This window comes from Stegostoma tigrinum, chromosome 20, assembly GCF_030684315.1.
Source record: "Stegostoma tigrinum isolate sSteTig4 chromosome 20, sSteTig4.hap1, whole genome shotgun sequence".
Classification (NCBI taxonomy): Eukaryota; Metazoa; Chordata; class Chondrichthyes; order Orectolobiformes; family Stegostomatidae; genus Stegostoma; species Stegostoma tigrinum.
In genome coordinates, this window is record NC_081373.1 from 37,036,281 (window position 1) to 37,056,116 (window position 19,836).

At 39.0% G+C, this 19,836-nt stretch overlaps 1 protein-coding gene across 11 annotated transcripts in view; it reads left to right on the forward strand.

The window, feature by feature from the left end:
* Window positions 1–415: 415 nt before the first annotated feature.
* Window positions 416–19,836, forward strand: part of jakmip3 (Janus kinase and microtubule interacting protein 3) — a 351,944-nt gene continuing 332,523 nt past the window's right edge. For all 11 annotated transcript variants that reach the window (XM_048551237.2, XM_048551238.2, XM_048551240.2 and 8 more), the window contains exon 1: window positions 416–571. The gene's annotated coding sequence lies outside the window, so the exon portion shown is untranslated. The remainder of the gene's footprint in view (window positions 572–19,836) is intronic.

A 19,836-nucleotide genomic window follows, 5' to 3' on the forward strand; every position in this document is an offset into this window, starting at 1 on the left:
TTCCAAAAGGATGCCAGTGATCGCAGTCTCTGCAGACTGCAACATTCTGTTTTTCCGCAGTTATATAATCCTGCCTCAGAAAAGATAATATGTGAATGAAAAAAGAATTGGCTGGAATGCCATGGTAACCTTCTAATTCGTTTCACTGTGTTCTCAAGCAGATAAAATACCTTCACAGTTTTAGGATTTGGGAATGATTTCTGGCTGCAAATGATATTTTGGCGTCCCGATTCCAATCTATTGCAACAGTACACTTAGATTCTTCTCCATTTAAATTTCTTGTTCTGTGACAGCTTAATAAACTATATCCCATTCTGTTTTCAAATTGGAGAAGGGTTGGTACGGGTTGGCTTTATAGCTGATCTTCCTTGGTGACGTGCCTACACTCAGAAGACGATCTGCAGTGACACTGCAATGGCTGAGGGGCGGCTGTTGGCAGCTTGGAATGAGCTCATTCTCCCAGGAGGGAGCAAGGCTCGGAGTGAATCACTGAGAAGCTGCAGCCCGTCTGCGAAATACATCTTCAGTCTGTCTCTGCTGGCCTGATTCTTTACTTGGGGGTGTGCACATGGTAAGCAGATATCTTGTTTGATTCATACTAAATTACGCAAAGAGGGGTTTTTGATGAATCATTAAAAGTCTTCAGCATTTTCTTTTATTAAAGAGGCTGAGGGCCTGAAATAAATTCCTGGATCTTCAGGACGGGATCATTCTGTTTGGATAATGCTATCCTGTGTTCATGGAAAAATACCTTTAAATACATTTGTGAAAAGACAACGTGTAGCCTGGGAGAATAAATAGCAATGCGTACAAAATTGCACCTCCTCAGATGTTAGAACATTACCACGTACAGCATTTTGTGCACTGTACTTTGGAGCATGCCTTAAAGGTTAGTGATTCCATTTTTGCACTAAAGATGTTTCACCTTGCATGCAGGGTTGTTTGTTGTGCTGTGATGCTTAGTTGTACCAATGGAGGATAAACTGCAGTGCTTTGAAAGAAAACCAGAAAGGGAGAAGACCTATTTGAAATCAATAATATCATGGGGGAAAATACATTGAAATCATTACTTTGTAAACATTTGATGCGACAAACGTTATAGTTGACAGATGCTTTTTTGCAGCCTTATCACTTTAATAGTGTCAATGTCAGTTTTATTCACATGTATTTACCATTTTTATAGTTATCTCTGGGCTCTTATTTGGTAAAATTTAAACTCTGAAATGGAGGATTCTCGTTCAGTGGAACTGTAAATTTCATTTTAATCACATTAAACTCCCTGTATTGTAACTGATGTAAAGCCTTTGCGTCTGGTAACTGTTTAATATGCAGACTGCAGCTTTTAGGTGTGGGACATTCGGAATGTAGTGTATCAGTCAAATCTGCCGTGGTTCCTCACTGAATAATCATGTATCTGTTTTCTTTGAGGGCATACCTAGTACTTTATCTGACAATTATAATTGAATTAGATATTTATTGCTGCTATTTCATTGTGCAGTTTTTTGTGGGCCTGGGTAGTGTGTGTGACGTGGTATTTCTTACTCTGTTGCTTGCTAACTGCTGAGATCAATGCAATTATTTATTGTAAGTAACAAAAATGTAATTTTGTTTTATAACTGATGCATTTCCTTCAAATTGCACATAAAGATGCGATGGGAGATGTGTTGTAGTTGTGTTTTTTCATGGATTGTGAAATGCACTTAAATGCTCTTTAAATGTTAACTTCTATCAAAGAGAGATGGTAGCTGCCTGGCTCAGGGAGTGGAGTGGGAGGAGTTAAAGGTTGTACAGCTATTCTCAAGATCTAGCCGGCATCTGTATTCTAGAACAGCATTTCGACTCTAGTGATTAAGCATAGGATTATTATACCACCACTATAAAGCTCTTTTGTAGGCAGGCCGACAGATGTAATTGTAAACCTTAAGTTCTTATTAATGTTTGTTGAAAGATGCTAAACAAAACAAATCAGAGCCAACATTTCGGCGGCATAACAATTGCGGTTGACACAAAATGATAAATAAGAATTGATACTTCTTAAAAGCTCATGTGTTACGAACGATGTTGAATTCCAGGGAAGCTATGTATTAGCACCATGGTTGCCTGCACAGTCAGCATAATATCGCACCTATTCCGCATTTTAAAGCCTAAGAAGCCAATGGGGCACGGAAAAAGCTACAGGTTGTAATTGTTGCTTCCGTATTTTCCGTGTTGCTTCCTTGGAGTATACTTTAACCATACTTTACCTCAACATTGCCATTTAAAAAAAGCTTTGGAATAATAAATAAGTAGCACAGACGATGCAAGGGAAATTGCTATAAATAAAGCCATGCCTGATGTAGAATTTGTATTGCCAGTATCATTCTGTGTTTGCAGATTTGTTTTTTTGTGACAGCAATTAATTCACTTAGCTTCTTAACATCACTACTGAAGCTTTGCTGGATGCCCATATGCCACATGAATGGCACATTAAGTAAAGCATTAGATCCCTCTGCTCTTTGGAGTACGGAATGATAAAATGAGAATGTACTTGAATCGTCCAAATTTACGTTATTGAGTTATGGACTTTTGAAGATTATATCCTGATTATTTATCAAGTACACAATGTAGTTTCTGATAATTTGCTCAATTGGTGAAGTATGAACAGCCACGTTATAGAGTAATTTAATACCTATATTATACCTTCTACAGGAGATAATTGTGTGCCAAAAATATCTGTCACTCGTATCCACTGCAATTTTAAATTCATTTTAATTTCTAGAAGAAATAAATAAGCATTAGCTTAAACATTTTATTTCATTAAATAGAAGCATGCCAGTATGCATGTACTATCCTAAATAAAGTACAGACTTCTGTTTTGTGAACTATATTTTTGTTTTGCAAATTTACAAGTCTGCAATTTCGTGTTATATGCAGTTGTCAGAAAGGCCACCTAATCTCAGAAAAAAAAGCATAATTTCTATTAAACTGTAATTGTCTTGTACCAATGCACAACTATAAATCTTTCAACATTATAAATTTTACAAATTGTGAAATGCTAGGATAGTTTTACTTTAACATCACAAGACCAAAAGATGTAGGAGCAGAAGTAGGCCTTTCAACCCATCAGCGATGCCGTGCCACTCAGTAAAATCATGTCTGATTTTATAATCCTTGATTCCTTTTGCCTACCATAACCCTTAATTCCCTTACTGATTAAAAATCCAAACAGTCTTGAATATACTTAACGATCCAGCCTTGACAGCCCTGTGAGATAAAGAATTCTGCAAATGGACTATCCTCTGAAAGAAGAAATTCCTCCTCATTATTATTTTAAATAGGTGACCCCTTAGTCTGAGATTATGTCCTTCTAGTCCTAGGCTCACCCACGAAGAGAAACAACCTCTGGATTTACTCTGTGAAGTCCCCTGAGAAGCTTGTATGTTTCAATGAGGTTGCCTCTCATTCTTCTGAACTCAAATGTGTACAGGCCCAACCTACTCAACCTCTCCTCATAAATCAGCCCTTCTAAATCCAGGATCAATTTAGTTAACCTTCTCTGGACTTCCTCCAGTGTCAGAATATTTTTCTATTTCAGTTTAATAAGGAACTATATTTTTAGACAAGGAGGCTACAACTGTCCACTGTATTATAGCTGTGGTCTGACTAGTGGCATGTATTGCTTTATCAAGCCTTCTTTGTTTTTGTACCCTATTCCCTCTGAAATAAAGGACCACATTCAATTTGTCTTGCAGATCACCTGTTTATATGTGATCTACGAATGAAGACTTCCAAGGTCCTCTGTATGGTCGCTTTCTGCAGTCTTTCTCCATTTAAATAATATTAAGCATCTCAATTCCTCCTGCTGACAGGCATAAACTCACATTTCTCCACATTGTATTTCATCTGCCAAGTTTTTGCCCATTCTCTTTACTGTCTGTGTTCCTCTGACAATTCTTTGAGTCATTCTCACTACCTGTCTTCCTATACTTGGCTTTAATACATTCACTTTCCTCAACCAAGTCATTGCTGGGGCCACAATTATTTACAATATATATCACTGATCCCTGTGGTGCTCTACTAATTTCAGGATGCCATCCTGAAAATGCCCCTCCTATCCTAACTCTGTTTTCTGTGAATTAGCCAATCTTCTGTCTGTGCTATCTCTAATGCCATAGGCTGTTATTTTATTAATTAATGTAATGTGTGCTACCTTAATAAATGTCACCTGAAAATCCAACTGTATTACACATTATATCACCTATCCTGCTTGTTGTATCCTCAAAGAATAATAGATTTCCCCTTCATGAAGCTATCCTGACTATGCCTGATTGTACCATGTATATCTAAATGCTTTACTATTTCATACTTTGCAATAGGCTCTAACATTTCCAATTAATGGATGCTAAGCTAACTGACCCCTGTTTTTATCTCCTTCCCCTTTTAAATAAAGGCGTGATATTGGTAGACTTTTAATCCTCTGAGATATTTCCAGAATCTAAGCCGTTAGAGTAATAGAATCATAGATTTATACAGCGTGGAAACAGGCTATTCGGTCCAGCCAGTCCATACCAAAAATAATCCCAAACTAAATCAGTCCCATCTGCCTGCACTTGATCCATATCCCTCCAAATATTTCTTATTCATGTATTTATCTAAATGACTTTTAACGATGTAACTGTACCTGCATCCTGCACTTCCTCTGGAATTTCATTCCATACATGAACCCCTTTGTGTAAAAAAAACACAACATTGCCTTGAGATAACAAAGTATGAAGCTGGATGAACAGAGCAGGCCAAACAGCATCTCAGGAGCACAAAAGCTGACGTTTTGGGCCTAGACCCTTGCCTCCATGTCTTTTAAAAATCTTTCTGCTTTCACCTTTAAAAATATACTCCATGGTTTTGAAATCCCCCAGCCTTGGGAAAAGACTCCTCCATTCATCTTATTTACATCCCTTATGACTTTATGAACCTCTATTATGTCAGCTCTTAATTCCTACACTGCAGTTTAAAAAAAAGTCCCAGCCTAGGCTAACATGTGGATAATGTAACCTCTCCTTGTAACTCAAACCCTCCATTCCTGGTAACATCCTGGTAAATCTCTGCTGAACCCTCTACAGCTTAATAATTTCCTTCCTATAACAGGTGACCAGAACTCCAGGGGAGGCCTCACCAAAGTCCTGTAGAACCTCAACCTGTTGTCCCTGCTCCAAGTGTGATAAACGCCTTCTTAACTACTGTGTCTGCACATGACACAAACTTCAAAGAAGTATGTACCTGAACCCTTGGGTCTCTCTGTTCTACAGCACTAGCCAAGGCCCTACTTTTAATTGTGTAAGTCCTGCCATTGTTTATTTTTCCAAAATGCAATAGTTTGCATTTATCCAAATTAGACTCCATCTGCCACTCTCAGCCCTTTGACCCAATTAGTCAATATCTCTTTGTAATCTTAGATAACCTTCTTCACTCTTCACTATACCACCAATTTTGGTGTCATCTGCAAACTTACTAAACAAGCTTTCCATATTCTCATCTAAATCACTTATAAAAATGACGAACATAAAAGGACCCAGCACCAATCCTTGTGGGGCACCACTGGTAACAGGCCTCCAGTCCAGAAACAACCTTTCACCATCACTCTCTGTCTTCTGCCATTAAACCAATTTTGTATCCACTTGACATCCTCACCTTGAATCTCAAGTGATCTAACTTTACTAACTAGGCTAACATGTGGAACCTTGTGAAAGGCTTTTGTAAAGTCTTAACAGAATCTGGAACAGGCACAAAGAGATAAGATTTAAGAAGAATTTTTGGAGTGAATAAAAAGTGGAATGTGATGATGGGTTTTGGAGAGTTTCATACTGGGAATCAAGGGGGCTAAAGACTGTCATGTTTGCATAAAAATGAAGGTTGAATCGACATTGAATCAAAGTTTGAATAGTTAGTGTGCATTCAGGGAAGTAAAGTTGGGGAATATTACAGAATCGTGAAGTATCTGTGCATGAAGAGAACAGTTTCCATGTCAGTGTTCGGAGGAATGGGGAACCAATGAAGGTCAGTCCAATGAGCAGGTTTTGTGGACGATAGGATATGGGTGACCCAGTTTGATTGAATTATTTTTGTGGAAGTTCAGACAAACTCAGAGGAGGGCATGTGAAAACCTAATATTTGTTTGAGGTGTATGAAACCCAGCTCAGTGCCAAAAATCTTGGTAAAGGTTGCACCATCAGGTTGCGTTTGGCCAAATATCTGGAAAGTGGGATAGGATCAATGGCTGAGGGACAACTGTTTTTTGACAGGGCCACCTAGGTTACTTTTGTCTAAGGTGGTTAAAAAATGTCTCAACCATGAACTGTTCTTGGTCATGCGATATTGAAAAGCAAAGGGATAGTTATTAGATGAAAAAATGTGGATTTAGAATGAAAAAACACCAAAGATAGAAACAGGGTACTGGAGATTATTGTATGAACATGGGAGGATGAGCACTATGGAAACGTTTGGTGTGTTGGGAAAATATGAATGACGTGTCTGTATTACTACAGAGATGGATTATATATATGAGGTGCTTGTAGAGGTTATATGTACCCTATGTTAGACAGAAACCTGCAGGAGTCATGTGACAAAATTTGTTTGAGCCCTTTCTCTGTCGAGTGCTCTCTCCCACCTTTTGAAAAAGTCAAAAGTCACGTAACACCAGGTCATAGCTTTCACACGTTTTCAACGTGCAGCCACTTAGTCAGGTGAAGTGACAGAGAAGCACACAGGCACAGAATTTATAGGCAAAGAAATCAAAAGATCATATAACTGGTGTAAGTGCAGTGTCAGATAATAAGTCTCTGTAGGTGACCAAGATTGTTAGATGGTGTGTAAAGTGTCAACAGCTGAATAACAAGCGAACGGATGACCTATAATCTGATTAAATTATAGAGAGATAATTACAAAAAAAATCCACCTGATGAAGGGGCTTATTTTAAATCACAGCTGTTAGACTGTAACCTGAGATAACAAGGTGTAGAGCTGGATGAACGCAGCAGGCCAAGCAGCATCAGAGGAGCAGGAAAGCTGACGTTTTGGGTATTGTCCCTTCTTCAGAAAATGAAGAAGACAAATAAAGAAGAGTTACAGAGACTGTAATCTGCTGTCCTGTGACTTCTGACTTTGTCTGCCCCAGTGCAACATGGGCACCTCCATACTATGGCTTATTTTGAAAGAGCAGGAAAAATAACATTCAAAGACACTGAAAGAAAGAATTCAAAAACATAAAATGGAAAAAACAGGTCTTCATTCTGCTTCTTCTCAATGTTACTGAAGCATTGACACCCTACCACTACATAGCTATGAAGAATGTCATATAGATTAGTTTTATACATTGTGTAAGTTTAGTAGGATGTTGGTTCCATTGCTGACAGCTCTGGCAATAGTTCAGCTCATTAAGGTGGCAATTTTAAGAAGGAGAATACCTGGTTCCCTTTCTGAATGTAACACAGTGACCTTTGTGAGAAGTACATCAATGTAAATATCATTTGGGTTCAGAGTCGGTTCAGTTACAATGCTGTACAAAGTCAAATGTGCAGCATTATTAAAGTGTTCTCCGCTGTTAATCCAGAGTAATTAGTCTAATGCTTATTGTTGGGAAGTCTTAATGTCTTCACAATGTCTTCATTTGGCATATTAAATGCTTAGGGATGAATCTTATTACATTTTGCCTCAGCAAATTTTCAAACAAGGTTTTTCATATCCTGGGATCCGTGCAGCCAACACCATATTTGAAGAACACCCTGCCTTTCTGGAGCTCCTTTCCTTTACCTGCACTAACACTAGCAGCTGTGCCACCCACTTTCGTCTAACCCAGAGCCCACCCCCCCACCCCCACTTTTTTAATCAATTCCAGCAGAAAACAGCTCACAATACGGTAGAGAGAACCTAAACTGGTCCAGATTTTGGCTGCTCACCCTCTGAGGATAAGATCCTGCCCTAGAACATTAAGAGAGGTCAAATGACCATACCCAAGGCCCGGCCCAACAGAGGAACACTGTCCTTAACTTACTGTGATGGAATTCCTGATGAGGACTGCCTCCCTTAACTTGACTGAAGACTAATCCCCTTTGATTTTGAGACATGGTTATTGGGCTGACGCACACAGCATGTTTGCCACATACACCGTTGATATATGGCACAGGTGTGAGATTGACACAGCAAAGTGTTCTACAGCAACACGTCCAGCTCCTCATCTGAAAACTGCCAACAATCTTCCTGACTTTATGTCTCTGCTACAGCGTACACCAAGACAGAAGTACTGTCTGCCTGTTAACTCTGGCTGAGGGGGCATTGCATTCAAAGGCAAGATGAGGCAAGGCATAGATTATGTGAGCAATCCAGATAAGGGCTGAGTGTGTGTGAAGAAAGCAAGTGAGCAGCCCTGAGTTGGCATGTGTCATATGCCAATGTCTGTGGATATAGGGTACATTTATCCACTGCCCGTAGACCATGCCCTGAGACATTATGCTGAGTTTCCAAGATAGAGGTCCAGAGGAATAAGCAGCAAGTTGCAATTGCTGGATACTATTTCTGACTTTTGTGTTTGGAATTTTGGATGTCTAATTTCGATCTGCTGGGTGTACGATAGGAGAATGCATATCACTGAGGTGAGGTTCAGTAATAATGAGTGATAAATCCCTGTTAACATGTTTCTGCCTGCTTGCTAACGAGAATCTTGTTTCGACATCCAGAACTTAGTTGCAAATGCAACTTGTTATTCTTAACATTGAGAAAAGCCTTGATTGTTCTCTCATCTGATTCTCCCAAATTTCTGACCATTGCCTAAATCATTCAGTGCCTGGAAAGTTTCCTTTTAGTAATGTTTAAGATTTGTGTTTTGTGCAGAATCTTCCTTGGACAAATGACTGAAGCTGTAATGACCAAGCAAATTTTCCTGGTTGATTCTCATTAAGATGTGGATTTGGATCATAGACCATTGATTTTTTTTTTAATTATCTCATAATTTTTTTGCAAAGCAGTTTCAGTACTTATATACACAGAGCTTTAAATCTCCTGGATCAGATGGTTTCCAGGGAAATGAAGGTAGTAGGTCAACATTGCAGAAACCCTAATTATAAACTTATAAAGTTCTTGTGATTCAGAAACCTTGACATTAAATTGTATAATTTCACATGACGCTCTGCAATTTAGGAAAAGTTAGAGAGGAAAAGCAAATTGTAAATCAGTTATCCTAACATGTTGGTAGGAAATTTCTAGAAGCAATAGCTAAGGAAAGATTTACAAACACCTTATAAGGAGCTAAAAGATTAAATGGCTTATCAGAAAGAGACAGCGTGGATTTGTAAAAAGTAGCCTAGGCGAGAACAAACTGAATCAATTGTTTTGAAGGGGTCACTAACGTAATGGACAGGGTTATGTCTAGTTAGTCAGATGGCATTTGATAACGTCTCTTATAGGAGACCGCTAGGTAAAAGTGGAGCAAACCAAATTGAAGGCAAGTAATTGACCTGGTTAAGAAATGGACTGAGAAATAAGAGTCATAGAGGCAAACTATTTGGCAGGTAATCTGAGTAGCAGGATGTGACTACTGATGTTCCACAACAATCAGCTTTGGGCGTCAAATAATCACTACCTATTGATGGCATAGGTCATGGGATAGAAACTCATCTCTTCATGTTTGCTGATGAGTAGGTAGTTGGAAACGGAAAAGAAGAAATGAATCAGCAAAACTGACTAATGTGTTTGCCTTCATTGAAATAAAAGGGCATCCATTAAAAAGGTTTGTGATGCTGAAAAGCTAGATCGAATCAAGTACCAGACAGAGTTAAGTGGTCACAATCAACAATCATTAAGATATCATGGATCGGTACCGAAGATCGTCCGCAGGATGAATAGAATGTTGGCATTTATTTTAAGAGTTAGAATACAAAGGAGTAGAAGTTATACTACAGCTAAGCAAAGCCCTAATGAGATCATTCCTGAACTATTATTTGATTCAATTTAATATAGTTTGTGCTCAGTGCTATACTTTATTGCACGTTAGATAGAATATATTGGTTTTGAAGGAAATACAAAATACAGAAAGATTGAAATAATGAAGAAAAAACTAGAGTTATAATGCCTGGAATGATCTTTAAGGGGATCTGCTATGATAAATAGTGGAACAGTATTTTATCTGGTGAGTTTTGAGAAGATTTGTAGCTCAGGTTGAGGTTCTGGATGTGAGTTTGCTCGCTGAGCTGGAAGGTTAGTTTTCAGACGTTTCGTCACCATTCTAGGTAACATCATCAGTGAGCCTCCAACGAAGCTTCGTCGGAGGCTCACTGATGATGTTACCTAGAATGGTGACGAAACGTCTGAAAACTAACCTTCCAGCTCAGTGAGCAAACTCACATCCAGTATTTTATCTGATTGAGAAACCTAGGACTGGAGCTGTGTCTAAAACTTAGAGCCAGTACTCTCAGGTGCTTTGTTTAGAGTCAGTTCTACACCCAAGGTAGTAGAAATTTGGAATGTTCTTCTGCAAGCAGGAGTTGATGCAGAGTCAGTTATCAGTTTTATATTTGAGATTGATAACATTTCTGTTCAACAAAGGCATTGAGGGATATGGAGGTCCCTTACAAATCTGTTATGAACTTAGCAAATGGCAAAACAACATCAAAGGACTAAAGGACATATTCCTGGTTCTGTATCCTAACTTTGAAAAGAGAATTGGATGTATTTATTTGGAAAAGGGATATAGCAACTGCAGAGGTAGAAGTGAGATTCGGTAGTTTACACAGTTATTTTTCTGGTTAGCATTTCATTGTGCAGTTTAAGGAGTATGTACTTTGATTAATATCAGCTGTAATTTGCTGCAGTGGTTTAAATTGAGCTTAATTTGCAAATCCTGCATATTTTTACAAATAATTGAAGAGGTTTAGGATGAGCTGTAATTTATACAAGGCAAATAGCAAGGTTGTGTAAACTAGCCAGTAGTTAGTGAGTCAAGACTCTGAATACATCTCATCTCTTCTTCCCTAATCATATTGGTTGAATTTGTGCATTAATAACAGTGTGTGTTGTGGGAAATAATTGAGGTTCCCTTGCTTCTTATAAACTTCACCTTCTGGTGGTTCTTGGTTCATTTCACTTAAATAAATTACATTCACGAACAATTGTCAGATTTGTAATATCATCCATATTTTTAACTGCCAGCTAGCACCTAGAGTGACTGAAGTTTTGGTATTTGACGTCACACTTGTTATTTCTCTTTATGTAATCAAAGACCATCCACAGCAGCAGGGAGTTTTACCTCAAAAGAAGCATGTCAAGACTGTAATAATGTGACAGTATAGTGTCTAGGCATACTCTGTAGCTTCAAGGCAACTCAGCTGTTAACTTTAAAAGGAAATATTAAATCCAGGAAAAAATGCTGAAAAATTGTGAGTTTTAATGAAGTACTACTCTCCAAAATATCCACAACAACATTTGTTGTAAGAATCAGCAGTGCTGAAGATTGAATGGGTTTAACTCTTTGTTGATGAAAGATATTCCAAGTGAGCTGGTGATTAGTAATGAGAAAGGAGAAGCAGTATGGTCTGCTCTTTGAAATATCTTATTTATCACAGAATGAGCATTTTACCTGATCTGAGTTTATAATTGTAAGCTTTTCATGCCTAATATGCAATCTGTTCAAAAAGCATATAAGTTGACTACTGCATCATCACAAAGTGAAAGTAATTACCACACAGAGGCAAGTCCTGTGGCCCACTGTCTCTACACTGGAGCAACTGTTCAGCTGCAATTGCCTTAAGCCAATTTATTTTCTTTTTTCCATTTTGGATAATTCCACGATTATGTCTTAACTTTGCCTAGTCTCTGTCCAGAGCCATTTGCAGTAAAACATTCCAGCCTCTAACTGGTTGTGCAGGTCTCATTATCTTAAGTGCTAGCAAGCCTATGGGCTCCCAATAGGGAGCATATGTATAGCCAGTCACAAGCCTGTCTGTTTTCCACCTTATCAGCAAAGAAACAAGAATAGGCATCCAGGTCTAAACCAAAACCAGTTTCAGTCCTTTCGCATATACAAACAAGGGACCTCATGCCTATCTGAGACAAATTTTGAGACTGCATTGCTTTTGAGGCAACTGATACCAAAACCAGTTGCACTCAATGAAACAAGACCTCTGGACTGGTGATCCACATGAGGCTGACTGTGGATCCTGGAGCCTTTGGAGTGCTTTTCTCAGGACTGTGTTTAAAGAACGTAAACCAATTTTCCCAGAGCATCTCCTTCTTGATTCACTGGCTGTAGACTCAATTTTTGCCTCTGAGATTCCAGGACTGAAACCAAGTCCAGTCCTGACCTCCCGATCTGACACCTGGACAGGCCAGGAGTTGGTCTGCTGATGTAAGAAGGTCTTAAAAGAAAAAGTGTTCTGACTGATAGCATTTTGATTGCAAATAAGATGCAGTACCACAGAAGAGTAAAGTCTGATTGTTTATCGTAAGTAAAGACTACTTCCCATGTCTTTAGGCATGCTGTTGTTTAACAGAGTAGCTGCATTGCTGTCCTTAGAATTTGTTGGCACTGCTGTCCGTGAGCATAAAGTCAAACAAATGGCCAAAACCATGTTCTCTTCACATAATAAGTATCTGACATACTGTTATTAGGTGGTTGATGCTCATGGCCACTAACATTTTTATTCCAAATTTCTTCTTTCAAAATGTGTGACCAATTCTATTTGCTTGTAGGAAGCAGTCAGTTGGCAGCAATCACAGGCAGGAGGGTGGTATTTTACTCTGAGCGCTGATTCGTTAAGAGGAGAGTTTCCTCGAGACTTGGGGTTAATCAATGGTGCATGATGTTAATGCTCAATGCTATGTCCTGTGGAGTGTCTGCATTTGGACTGTAAACAATTGCCTGCATGTTAAGGTCCTGAAGTAAATTGGAGAGGTAGCGAGAGAAACCAAGCTGTTTATTTGCTAACAAATCACAAATGAGGCTGTGAATTGTATAACTTAATGTTAGACAATGCCCGATTCAAGAACTTCCACAAACTTTGTGTCCTAACTATCTGACCTATCTTCCTTTCTGAAAGATTATACAAGCTCCAAACAAATATCTGCAATCTGTGACTGATTTTGAAACTGAACTGTGCTTCATTAAAATGTCTATTTTTATCTGTGGAACACTGTGCATCTCTTTCCCTAACTTAACCATATCATTGCCGAAACTCTCTCGAAATAATGGGCCCAGATCTTGCTGAAATCATTGTGTGTGGAAGGTGTTAATTTTACAGCAGCATTTGGAGAGGAAGAGAGATTCTGTGAATTGTGAATTTGTTGCATTCTGCCATTAGAGTTAGCCACATTGCTACGGGTTTGCGGCCAAATGCAGACCAAGCCTGATAAGGATAGCAGGATATTACTCACAATACAAGAATCCAAGAAATGGGAGCAGGTATGGAACATAAAGCAGTCAGGAAAGCTGCATCAGTTTTGATGACCAATGACAGCTATATCGATTGCCATAAAAATCCACTTGATTCACTGTCAGGACTGTCAGAATTTACTTCCCTTATTGTAGTAATTCATTTTCTTTAGGGAAGGATAACTGCTGTCCTTACCTGACTTGGTCTGCATGTGAATGCAGACCCTTAGCCCAGTGGCTGACTCTTAACAATGCACCAAAATGTCTTTACAAGCCATTCATTTTAAAGGAAATCAGGGATGGAAAACAAATGCTGGCTTTGCCAGCACTGCCCACACATCATAAATGAGTAAGGAAAATGAGAAACCCATGTGTACAATTTTGTGTCTACCTGATAGAAATGCTACAAGGTACCCTGCTGCAGCAGGATCTGGTCCTGTGTGGTTTCTATAAACTGCTACATGTTCAATACTAATTAGCCACCTCCTCCATGCCAGAATCTGTGCTTGACTCTCAAGTCCTCATGCCTGTCTCTTTGCTCTGCCATATTGTGGGTAGCCTATAACCATCGTAACCCAGAAACTTGAAATATTCATCTAAGTTGCTGTGCTTTGTTTCACGTCTTGGCAGTGTCTTATTAAAAGATTTTCATTTTAGCTCTCTCTCTCACCTAACTCCTTCAGTCTGACCCTGATCTGAGTCGCAGCTTGGGGCATTTTTGTTACATTACAGTTGTTAAACCAATGTGACTTGCTGTCATGTCTTTACTGCAGGTTACAGCTGAAGAGTTTATGCCTTGATTTGATTATTGCACAGCAATAACAAGAGAGCCAGAAATTGACAAGTTATTTACATTTTGCATTACAGGTGAAAGATGGAAATAACATTTACAAAAGTCTATTTTCAAACAATTCCAGAACTATTTAATTGCTTCACCAGAAATATACTAAACTAAAACAAAGAAATGTGGATGCTGGAGATCTGAAACAAAAACAGAAAAGTGGAGGAACTCAGCAGGACTGTCAGAATTTACTTCCCTTATTGTAGTAATTCATTTTCTTTCCATTTCTGTGTCTCAGGATACATCATCTGCTTGCACAACGAAAATCAATGTTTTAAAGAACATTTTGTGCTCTGCTGGAGATTTGCTGCTGGTTATCACAGAAAACCGTTGTTAAAAGGAACCAGATTGATTCTTAGGTCTTTAATCTGACGGATTGATCAAGAGTATAGCTACACGAACTGACACGTTGTGAAAGAAGTGAAAGCAATGTTGGAAATCTGGAATGTAGCCTGTGTCACGATTCACTTGGGATAGTATGTTGTTATCACGTTCCACTGTTCACAGAATGGTCACAAATGTGGAAATTTAATTGTACTACCAAAATGACTACTTTTATCTGACCGTCTACTTCAAGTTAACAAAATACGTGATAGGTTTTTTTGCCATTAACAAGAAAGTAACTATTGTAACCAAACTGACTTGATTAATCAAAATTGGAAAAATGGAGAAATGAATTGCTATTTTATGACTATGCAATTTAAACTTTACCTGTTCTAAATTACCTCCCCACACACGGAGACCTACAAAGAGAAACAGACAAGACACAAATTTTATGGATTGCAGAAAAATGTCAGGGAAACACAGCTCTGCATTACCAGTTCCAATGACAAAAACTAGGTGGGTTGGTTTCACAGTCCTTTCGATTTTTTTTTCAATGAAGCCGCAATATTATCTGCACAGCAGTGATATGTTTTTTGTTCATCAGGTTTATTTCCTGAAGGTAGTTTCTCTGTTCTTTTGACAAAATTGAAGAGGGCAACTTAACAGAGAGAAATTCTGTGGCAGCACATCCCTGGAGGTTTCTGTACTTCTCTGATTGCATTTCCGTGACAAAGTCTGTGCTAAGTGGCAAACTGACCAATCAGAAAGTTAACATTATGCCCTGCCCTCCTGATCCCACAACAAAATGGTGTCAGTTCATCCAGATTTCAATGGCCCCAAAGTAACATTGTCTCATATGCATCAGTTAGCTTCACTTGTTTTTGTAAATAGCAAACAACTTTTGCATTCTCCCCTTTTTAAAAAACAGTGGCTACTTTTCTAATATTTCAGTCCACAGTTCAAAACTAAAATGATGTGGTCCTATGACTGGAAACACTCAGGCGACATTTGTAGAAGGAAATAAGTTACTTTTCCATGTCATTGTTCTCATTGCTTCATGTGTTTAGATAGCCTCCTGCAAAAAGTAGGCACAGGACATCGCACCTCATTTCCACACATTACACTAAGACCTTGTTTGCAGCGTCAAGCAATTTTCGTACATGCTTTTCACACAGTCAGCTAGAATTAATTGTTGCATGGCGCAGTATTCTCAGTACCTCCTAAAGAACAATACAGGTCAGCTTTAAGCACTGCAGGCCAGTTTTAACTAGTGAAGCAAAGCTTTGTGCTCGCCGCTATGCATGCAACCAAAGAATAGTGTCAGAAATAGTAGGAACTGCAGATGCTGGAGAATCTGAGATAACAAGGTGTGAAGCTAGATGAACACAGCAGGCCAAGCAGCCTCAGAGGAGCAGGAATGCTGACGTTTTTGGCCTAGACCCGCCTTCAGAAGTGGCAGAGGAGAAGGGAGTTCAGAAATAAATACAGAGAGAGGGGGAGGCAGACAGCAGATGGATAAAGGAGAAGCCAGGTAAAAGAGGCAGGGATGGAGCCAGTAAAGGTGCATGTAGGTGTGGAGTTAGGGAGGGGTTGTGTCAGTCCAGGGAGGACGGACAGGTTAAGGGGGTCAGGATGAGGGTAGTGGAGATGGAGGCGTGGCTTGAGGTGGGAGGAGGGGATAGCTGGGAGGAAGGACAGACTAGGGAGGCAGGGACAAGCTGGGCTGGTTTTGGGAAGCATTTTGGGGGAGATTTTGAAGCTTGTCAACTCCACATTAATACCATTGGCCTATAGGGTTCCCAACCGAACTATTGAGGTATGGTTCCTGCGACCTTCCGGTGGTATCGTTGTGGCACTGCAGGAGGCCCAAGATGGACATGTTGTCTGAGGAATGGGAGGGGGAATTGAAATTGTTCTCGACTGGGAGGAGCAGTTGTGTAGTGCGAACCGAGCTTAGGTGTTCTGCAATGAGGTCCCCAAGCCTCCGCTTGGTTTCCCCGATGTACAGGCAGCCACAACGGGTACAGTGGATACAGTATACCACATTGGCAGATGTGCAGGTGAACATCTGCTTGATGTGGCAAGTCTATTTGGGGCCTGGGATGGGGGTGAGGGGTGAGGTGTACATGCAGGTGTATCACCTCTGCGGTTGCAGGGAAAAGTGCCAGGTGTGGTGAGACAGGAGGGGAGCCTGATGCTGCTTGGCGTGCTGTGTTCATCCAGCTCTACACCTTGTTATCAAAAAATAGTATGGTTATCATTGACTGCAAATGGCAATCATCATCATTAGCAGGCAGCATTTAGTTGATGTACTGCTTACATTATACTGAACGGACATAGGTAATCACACCATGATCCGCATATCCATTTTTGGGGTGATCGAATGTAGCTATCTTTTGTTTCAGCTCGGCAGTCTTGAGCGCATGATGGGATTGTGGTATACGGTAATGGGGATTATCAATACGTAAATGACCTCCTGTGGGAAAATCTTCTCAATCTCCTGATTCCCTCATTAACTCAACAGCAATTGGTAAATGATATCACGGAGATTTGATAAAATCTATTATTACATATGTTTGCTGTTTTTACTTTACTACCAACAAAATCACGTAACCAGAAAATACCATTTCAAAATTCTGCATCCTTGCTATTTTGTTAGAAGCTGTAAGTTAGCATGATAAAAGAAGATCATCTAGACCCAAACAGCTAATGGCTTCCAGAAACGATAGTGCAACGTTGAATAGAATGTTTTTGTACCTTATTCACTGGGGATTGTAAGTTGAGATCATTTTTTAGCTTTGAGTACTGGTGCATGAATGAAGTTAGAATGTAAAACCATTGGAAGTAATTGTCTCCCTGAAATGGAACACACAGCCTATCCCACTGTAAGAATAAGAATTAGATAAATTGTCAACCACAAATTACCAAAAATATCGAAGCAAAACTTCACTCATACATGTACATTGTTGCTAGACTACCAAGAATTTCATGACCCTCAACAAACCAGTAGTCCAGCTGGAAATCAAGTCAAAACATGAGAACCAAAATCTCTGTTTTGAGCTTGAGTTCTTATTCTGAAGATAAGCTACTGCCTATCAAGATGCAGTGAATTAATACATAAGTCATTAACAGCAACATCTATTCATGAGGCTTTTTGTTTGCAAGGTATCACAAATTTGTTTAAACAGGCACATTTGAAACTGGAATGGTACATTTCATTGAACTAGTCATATTTAAAACTAAGAAACAGTCTTTCATGTAAAAGCAGCAGTTTTCCATACTCTTCAATTTTTTCAAATAGTAACAATTTATTGAACATGATGCTTTATTGCTACAAACTATTGCTAACAATTGTGTTGATTTGTTTTCATGGATCACAAATAAGCCTTAATATCTACAAAAAAAAGTGATTATCTAATTTCCCTAAGAGCTGACTGAAAAATAAATGGATAAAAAGATGAACAAGAAGCTGGATATTCTATTTTAATATACAGTTAACTGCAAAAGTTGGAAGTCTGGAATAAAAGCACAACTTACTAAAGATTGGTCAACGTCTGAGAAGAGAAATGACAACATCATGTTTTAGTGCACACTATTTATTAGATATCCAGATTTATGAAGTAATGACTGTAAGGAACCTGTTTTCACTAGAATTGACTCCTGTTACTTAAGGAAACATTTGCAAAATTTTACCAGTTCCTTTGCATTAATATTATCACTGAATCATGAAATATTTAACAACACAAAGCACACTACATTAGATTAATGGAGAATTAATGATCCAAAATGGTCCTATGAACTCAAGAGGTTTTGCAATTTTGAACAGACTCAGAAAAGACTTAGAAAAATGTACTTTTAACTTGATGATGTTGCAGGTCAACTTTGTAGTCCTGGTACTGCCCTATTTTCTGAAGAGGATCTTTAATATTACAAGTGGTCTAAGGTTAAAAATATATCAGTTTGTCAGACCCTTTTCAAAGACTCCTGTCAGCAAAAATTGAGGAATTTTGTTTTGATGAAGTGAAAATTGAAGGAATGAAATCAATCTGTCTTCTATCTTCTTACCTAACAATAGAATCAATCACCAGTGATGCGTAATTTGCTTAGACGCAACTGCCATCCTTTGAAAATTCCATCCCATGGGACTTCCTTAAAAAAAATGTTAACACTACTGCCCTCAAAACCAAAGCATAACCTCAGCCAGTTTATCCTATCCAGCTGTCAGTCAATTTCCCCATTTGTTGAAAGTTGCACACTCAGTAGTATCTTAGATTATAGGTATCACTTCTGTCAAGACTCCCATGAAGATTCTTCAGCTTTCCAGACTGTACAAAGAATTGTGACTGCTCCAAGTTTCTGTAACTATGATTGTGGTACATTTCATGCAAAATAAGGTGCTGCAATACTTGTACTTAAGTGCTACAAGTCCCCCTGAACTTTGCAACCGGCATCTGCAGCTTGTGTGCACACTTCTGATGGGAAATGTGCTGAACCCTGTTGTTCATAAAGGATTTATGTACACATCTACTTATCATCAGTTTGTAGGGCAAGGAAATCAATCCATCAATCAACATGCAGTGTTGGCTTAATTATAGTACTGCTATTTTAAAGCTGCATTTTCTAGGTCTAACCTTGCACAGTTAACCACAGCATTAATGGGTATAAAGGACCGTCTATTAGCATTATTTAAAAGGATCATGATTTATTTTCAGTTTACTTGTTGGTTTAGTTCTTCTGCATGTTTCTGCAATTTTGTGTGTTTTTGATGTTTTCATTAGGGGATTAAAATTGCAATAGTTCACAGAGTCGTAGTGGTAATGTGACAGGTGCTGGAGTCAATTTTCTTTGACATAAAGGCTCTGTACATTTAAGTTGTTCCTGGCCATGGGACAACTGTTGCATGTTCCTCTTAGCAAGCAGCAAGAATGGAAGAATGAGCAGAGGCCATATAGAGTAGGACTTCCTGCTTGAGGAACAGGGGAAAGAAGGCCTATATCTACAGAGAGGGTTTAGGAGCACTTTGAAATTTCCTGAATACACATTCCATTTCACTTGGGACCACATACAGTGAATAATATTGACCATTGCCTGATATCCTGGCAGCCGTCACGTTGTATTTATTTTGAAACAGCCCTTGCTGTATTTCAGCCACTCTAGCAAACCAGAGAATGGCTTATGGATGTTAAGGATTATCCACTGACTACCTGACCCATTACTTAGGAATATCGGAGTGAAGAGCAGGAGTAGGCCATTTGGCCCTTTTGAGAAGGATGCACCA